The 7,311-nt window shown below is 50.5% G+C and overlaps 1 protein-coding gene across 1 annotated transcript in view; it reads right to left on the bottom strand.

The window, feature by feature from the left end:
• TPST1 (tyrosylprotein sulfotransferase 1) overlaps positions 1-7,107 on the bottom strand; it is a 542,880-nt gene extending 535,773 nt beyond the window's left edge. Inside the window, exon 1 of the mRNA XM_069614863.1 lies at positions 6,891-7,107. The gene's annotated coding sequence lies outside the window, so the exon portion shown is untranslated. The remainder of the gene's footprint in view (positions 1-6,890) is intronic.
• Positions 7,108-7,311: the final 204 nt, after the last annotated feature.

A 7,311-nucleotide genomic window follows, 5' to 3' on the forward strand; every position in this document is an offset into this window, starting at 1 on the left:
TGGGAATTTAAAACACATCACACGGTGCATTCCAAAGGAATTACACACCCACGGAGAAGCAGGAAGAAATGCCTTCACCACATGGCTCGTTTGAGGGTTGCCAACGTGACACCAACACTCGGTTGGTTTGCTTTGAGCCAAGCGCGCGTTGGCAACTCACGGTTGGCTTGATTCTCAGGGCGGGCACATACGAGTAGGCAGTAGGTGCAGATACGAGTTGGAGGGCAGTGGACGGGTATGCTCTAGTCTAGGCTTTGGGTGACCAGACAGCCAGGTTTTGGCAGGACTGTCCCGGACGGAATTTGGCCCTCTGCCCACCTGTGCAGAGAGTTTTTGTAATGAAAAAAACCCGTCACATTTTTGAGGAAAGTGAGGTGACAGTTATGATATGATATTTGTATCGCGCTCATTCACAAGTGTTTCACAAGTTCCGTTTTGTTTTTGGGAAAGGAAGGGTGACACCTTGCTCTGCGACAATTATAAACTAAAGAAACACCCCAACATTTACAAAACGTTCACTTCATGAGATGGTCTCAAAGCCCCAACCTGGCAAGGAGCATGCGCGTCCTCATTGTGCCACTGAGACTGGTTAGGAAATGAGTAAGAGCAAGGCCTTTCATATCAATGAGAGAAAGGCTCCTTTGTTAGTAACCATGATTACATCCACAGTCAAAATGCCAAAAATACTGTGGGATCGGGTGCAGTGGCGCCCCCAGACATTGTTCATAGGAGTGGCCTGATGGCACATTCATTGACTCTAAGGGGCAGGCGGAGCCGGTGAGAGGGCCAGCGTTTTTATAAGGGTGGCAGTGCCCACCTTGGGCGCCACTTTGTGGCGCCACTGATCGGGTTAGGGTGGAGGTAGGGGGTTGAGGGGAAGAAGGGACTAGGGCAGCGAATATTGGCAGAGTGGCAGGAACCTGAGTGAGTAGTCCTTCTATTATGTTGTTGGCCATCCTGGTTTTTCATATTTAAAATCTGGTCACTCTATTTAGGCTGCCACTGCCCATCTGGGAGGAAAATGACAACCCCGGGCCATTTTGCAAGTTTTTTGTTTTGGTAGCTTACTCGTGTTCGGAACCCGGTAGGACCCAGCCAACTTAAACCGCCTAATAAAAAGTGCGGAGACGTTTCCATGCCTTCTCTCTAACCGTCGAGAAAGTACAAATACAAGCCTTGGTTTACAACTGCGCCTCCCCAAAAAGATTGAAATGTGTACTTTTAGAGTATCGTGTTCTTGAAAAAAAGAAATCCAATTTCTAATTGTGAATCAAATGTCAGGTCACCATGAACACTATCAATTATTTTTTAAGTCTAAATCATTTCAATGACAGAACCATGAATCCATTTGAAATCTTGAGCTAACACGTGTTTCGAACGTTGCTCTTTCTCAGGGCTCTAATACAAAGATCCAATCTACAAGAGTGGCAAATCACTGCGTATCATATTAAAAGCAAACATAGTTATACCCATAACAAAGTGCAACAAAGTACAAGGAAGTAAAGTAATAAAAATTGTAGCAGTCATCGGTCGGTGTAACAGAGTCCCAATAAGGTGTATGAAAATAAAAAATATGCAGCCAAATCAATGGACAGATAAGTTGTATGGACAAACAAAGAAAGCAAGAATCTGAAACGAGGCTCAGCTCTAGGCGCCAATGGGAATGGTGTGCTACAGCAAGAGCCTTTCAAATCTCACCTGTGCGAGCAGAGTGTTAACGCTTAAAATGACTAACTCGCAGCAGTAACAAACTAACAAACTACAGTGGAGGAGGACAGAAGCCTGCCCCGCCCATATAAATACATCCCCTACAAAGAAAGTCACAATCTGAACTGCTAAGCACCGAGAGGGCTCACATGTCTCAAAGATGAGCATCGCTCTGCCAAACTAAATATCCTGTGATGCGAAAGATGGATCTAACGGGCAAAAGGAAGTCATAACAGAGATGCAGCCAGCTGCTCTCAGTGGAAAGTGGGAGGGTCGACAGCCCAGTTGGTTAATGCACCTACTGCAGTGATCTCTGCGTGAACTGCAGGCGGCACATCCAGATACTGATACAGGTTTGCTGGCTACGCTTGAAGGTGTAGCCACCTCACAACATCTCAAAATGGTGCCCTGTTTGCTTCCCGGCACAAGTCACTCATCAGCTGTGACCCCTATGCGTCACCTTTTTTTCCTCAGCTATTTTCAGGGCAGTTGGGAGCAGAGAGACAGCTTATGTACATACTTGCCAACATTCCGTGACCAAAAAGATGTAGGTTTTTTTCAGGATTAAGTTTCAAAAATAATAATTTGCATAACAATTGCATCACAGGAAAATATAAAACATACATTGTTGGGAACAATGAAGCATTCGAAAAATACACAACCCATCAAACAGCACAACATGGACAGATGTTCAAATGTTAAAAATGTATAATTCTGAATGGTAAGTTAACACCAAATTCAATTACCTAACTTCACAGAAAATACTCACACAGAGCTGGTAAGCAACGTTTGCCACTATGTAGCAGCAGCCTGGGCAGTACATATGTATTCATGCAGTGTACGTTGAACACTAAATGACATGGAGATTGATACCCCCATCAGTCTGATAGGCAGCTGCTGTGTGATGGTGTTACGCTCTGCCACTTGCCTTCACGGGTGGTTCACCTAAGGGTTGTCCTGGCCAGAGTCCAAGACAGAGTCACGCAGCTGTCAGGTTAGTGGATTGGTCTGAGCCCAATCAAAGTAATCACCTACCAGCCCACTGTACAGACAGACTCGTTAATGTGTTGCTTGCTTTGTCATGCCGCCTGTCTTACAGTTACATAAATTACCTGCCACTGTAAAAAGCAGTAGGATATGTCACCCAAATCTGTAGACGGTAGGGCTGCTTAAAAAGCAGTAGTCTACTGCCTAAATATGTAGGGTTGGCAAGTATGTATGAAGGTTGCCATGGCCAGAGCGCACAAATCAAAAGAACAATTAACAGTGCAGGCGTTTGGAGGGGGCAGTGGGCACTGAGTTATCACGCGAAGTGTACCTTTTGCTCCAGCCTACATTATGATGTTGGCTCCTCCCCTGCTTCTCAATAGGGTCGCTTCCTGCACTCTGATATTAGTTTCAGGCATCAGGGCCTTCTCTCAGAATTAATACTGTTTGTGCTCCCATTAAGTGTTCTATTTCAGAGCGCTCACTCGATACGCTTCCTCATCATGCTGTCCTGGTTGCCATGTGCTCTTTCTGAGTGTTGTCTCTCACTCGCCGCTCATTGTGTTTTCAGGGCTCTCTCATTATGATCCCCCCAGCATCTGTCTCCGTGCGTTCTCTCAAGATTGTGAAAGTGTGGCATCCGGATGGTGCGTGTTTCTGGTGTGATATGGCGGCGTGTTCTTACTGTACAACATTAGTTTCAGCCACTGGTGTTTTCTCTCAGAGTTTGGGGCTTGTGGGGGAAACGAGGAGGAACTCTGGCCTCTCCCCTGATGAACGCCTGACAAACGCCTTGCCCAATCCCCGACAGGCCTTGCCCCTGAAAGGCAAAAGTCCCAGCAGGCCACTGAGCAAGTTTGTCTCTCAGCCTGCAAACCAGCATACTAAAGGAGGTGAAATAGCTGACTGTGGTCCTCAAATTTCAAGCAGCCCTTTCTCTGAAACAAAAGGTCTTGGCTCCCATCATCTTTAGCAGGTAGCTTGGGGTAATGAGTGGAGTTTCAATACTGCTCCTTTCTCTCATCTACCAATGCACAAATGCTTGCTTCATTGCCAATGGTTACAATTCTTTGCATCTATGTGAGAGAGGGAGAGATAGATGTACAGTGCCAATGCGAGCTGGTGGAATAGAATATGTTGAATAAGTCTGTAATGGCTAGTTGTAGGGATGTAGACTTTTTGCCTTCTAAGTATAGCAATTAAGATGGGTATCCCCTACACCGTGGACCAGGGGAACTATGTAATCTACAAGAAAAGGGGGGTAAAGTGTCACACGGATGAATACAAAGATTCACAAATGACTCAAGAGGCTAGACGGGAGGTAAGAGGCATAGACAGGTCAGAAATCAAATTCACAAGTGACACTAATCAAACCATGACTAAGCTCTCCTCCTTGGCCTTCTCCCAAAACAGCTGCTAACCAGATCCAAAGCAGCGTAGTGAGTCAGATCGTGGGCTCTTCCCTATGGATAATGCTCCCATGGTAATAAATCCCCCCTTGTTCTTACAGCGGCACGCTCAGCAGGGAGGCCACCAAAGAGGCAGAAGTGCACCATACAAGACCACGTATTCCCAGTGCACCCCCCCAGAACTCCCTATGAGCCAGCATTATGCTATCCGAGTGTGGTCTCACCATTGATATTGATATTTAATTTCTAACGCGCTCGTACACAAGTGTTTCAGAGCGCGACAAGGCAAGGGAGGGGAACAGGGGAGAACAAAACAACGATCTTACTAGGCCCAGTGACATTGAGAACGCGCAAGTGCATGGGAGAGGGGGAGGGGAAAAGTGCATGGAAGGGGAGAGAAGTGGAAAGTGAGGAGCAAAGGAGAAACAGATAAATAATAATAAATAATAAAGGCAACAAACAGTGGTAGTGCAGCCAGCAATTGGCAAGTTCTGGGTTTAAGGTAGCAGACAGGGTAGGTCTGATAAGTGCAGGAAGAAAAAGGGGGGACTGTATGGGTACAGATACAGACCCCAGTGCAAGGGGTGGCTCGGAGGCAGTGCGGGAGGGTGGCAGGGTGAGCAGGTACTTGGGTTGGGAGCACAGAGGGTGGCCAGGTGCACGGTGCCAAGAGAGAACAGATCAGCAGGGGAGAGGGCAGAAGCAAAGAGGAAGGTCTTGAGGTGCTTCCGGAACCGGAGATGGTTCTCCTCAAGTTTCAGAGTGGTGGGGAGGCTGTTCCAGAGGCAGGCCCCAGCCAAAGACAGAGATCTACCCCCAGCCTGTTTAAAAAAATAAATTAAAAAAACCAGACCCTGAGGGAGTTAGAGGAGCAAAGAGCTCGAGAGGGGAGGTATTTGTGGAGGGATAGCTGAAGGTATTTTGGTCCAAGGTCCCAGAAAGCCTTGTGGACAATGCAGAGGGTTTTGAATTTAATCCTTGCATCCACTGGGAGCCAATGGAGAGATTTCGGAGCTGGAGAGATACGATCTGAGGGCAAGTCTCGCAGTCCTGTTCTGGATTAGTTGCAGAGGGCGGACAGTAGAGGCAGGTAGATTTACAAAGAGGCTGTTACAATCGTCCAATCTAGAGAGAATCAGAGGTTGGGATACCATGAGCTTCTGTGGGAAGGAGAGGAAAGGCAGAGTACCTCTGAGGAGGTGCAGTAGGAAGTTTGACTTTTTAGAGACATCAGAGATATGGGCAGAGAAGGAACGTGTGGAGTCAAAGATGACCCCGAGGTTCTTAGCTTTGCAGGTGGGGGTAGGAGGAAGGCCAAGGGAAGCCGGCCAGAGAGTGAGGGGAAAGGATGGTGAAGGTGTGCCGATGCGGAGGATCTCCGTCTTGTTGGCATTCAAAGATCATTTGCCGCACACCAATCTTGAATGGCAGTTAGGCAGTCAGAGATGAGAGAGGGAGAGGAGGTGGCCGAGGGCAGCCGGAAAATGTCAGTGTAGCCATAGCCGGCCTTAGGGGGGGCAAGCCAGGCGACCGCCCGGTGGACCACATCCCACAGGGCGCCTTTTGCCCCAGCCACGCCAGCTTGGGGGAGTCTTTCAAGGGCTCCCCCGAGCTGGAGTTGTGGAACAAGGCGCAGCAGGCGGCCTTTCACTGTAAAAAGTGCCCGCGGCAGTGGGTGCATTTAAATGCGCCCCTCCGCAGTGGACACTTTTCACAAGTAAAGGCGCCATTAGCGCCCCACCACGCCAGCTCCGGGGAGTCTTTCAAGCACTCCCCCGAGCTGGCTTGGTGGCAGAAGGTGTGGCAGGCGCCTCATTGTCATTGAATGAACCCGCGATGGGGGGCTCATTCAATGACAATGGGGTGCTAACGGCACCTATTTAACCTCCTCGCCAGAGCGAGGAGGTTAAAAAAATAGGAAAAAGTTGCCCATCCTGGCCCCGTCGGTGGGCAAAGGGGGGGGGGGCGCCAGTTCGCCCAGGGCGCTGCTGCCCTTAAGGCCGGCCCTGAGTGTAGCACTGGAAATTTGAGCAGAAAACGGCAATGCAGTGGGCGTCTGACGTGTCTCTCAGTGTGCCGCCAGTGTTCTTTCTCAGTGTGTGTGCCCACAAAATGTGGTCTGTGAGTGTGATGTCCTCTGCGCGCTCCCCGTGCCTCCTCAGTTGTCCACTGAGCTGCCTTGCGTTCTCTCTCACCGTGCGTTCCCACTAGTGCTATCTGTTCACTGGGCGCTTTCTGCTTTCTCTCACTGCACTCACCAACTTCTATCGTCATGCCCTCTCAGTGTATTCTGTATCTGCTCGACTCCCCCTCCCCCGTCCTCTCCCTCCTCCTCGTAGAGTCTCCACCGAGTGATCTGTGTGCAGTCTCTCCCTCTTTCGGCTGCTCTCCATTTCCCCTCTCGGTGTCCTATTTGTGCGTTCCGTGCTCAAACTGCGTTTGCTGAGTGCTTCTCGGTGCGCTCTAACGTGAGCGCAGGTTTCATCGTCCTCTCTGCGTACTCTACTCTCTCCTCCTGCTGGGAGTGTACCATGTGTGCTGTCTCGGTCTGCTCTCCATAGGATGCTCTGTCGGTGACCATGTGTGCTCCCTATGTGTACTGTCTCATTCTCTCTATCGGTGTCCACGGGAAGAGTGCTATGCCCCCCCCCCTTCCCATTTGACCGGTGGCGTCTCGGTGTGCTATCTGAGTGCAGGTTCTACTCTCCCTTTTATGCCCTGGCAATGCCCCTGTGCGCTCTCACTTTCCCTCTGGTGTTGACCCGTGCTCCTGAAAGAGAGAATTACCTGGGTGCCAGGGTTTGATGGGGTCCTGCTCTCGGTGCTCTCACGATGCCCCCCATGGTCGGGCGGCAGAGTCCAGGCCTGCGGGTGCTCTCCTGCTTCGGCGCAGGTATTTGGGGGGCCTGCCGCCGCCTGTCAGAGCCTCCCTAGGGCCGCGCTCTGTAGTCTCGCCCCTCAGCTCCGGTGTTTGGTAGCTTCTCCGGCCTGTTGGTGCCTCCCCCGGCCCTCCAGCGATCACAGAGCCCGGCCCATTGGCTGGCCCCGCTGACTGTATCAGACTGCCTGCTTGGCGGACAGGGGATGACAGCGGTGGGCAGGCCCGGCTCCCGAGGAGGCCGGCCCTGTCCGGGGGCACCGGGAACGGAAGCGACTAACGTGCAGCCCAGACAGCCTCCGGCGAAGGCTGCTACAGGGACACCGGGCA

The sequence above is a fragment of the Ambystoma mexicanum genome, chromosome 9 (genome assembly GCF_040938575.1).
Source record: "Ambystoma mexicanum isolate Mex_15411 chromosome 9, UKY_AmexF1_1, whole genome shotgun sequence".
Lineage (NCBI taxonomy): Eukaryota > Metazoa > Chordata > Amphibia > Caudata > Ambystomatidae > Ambystoma > Ambystoma mexicanum.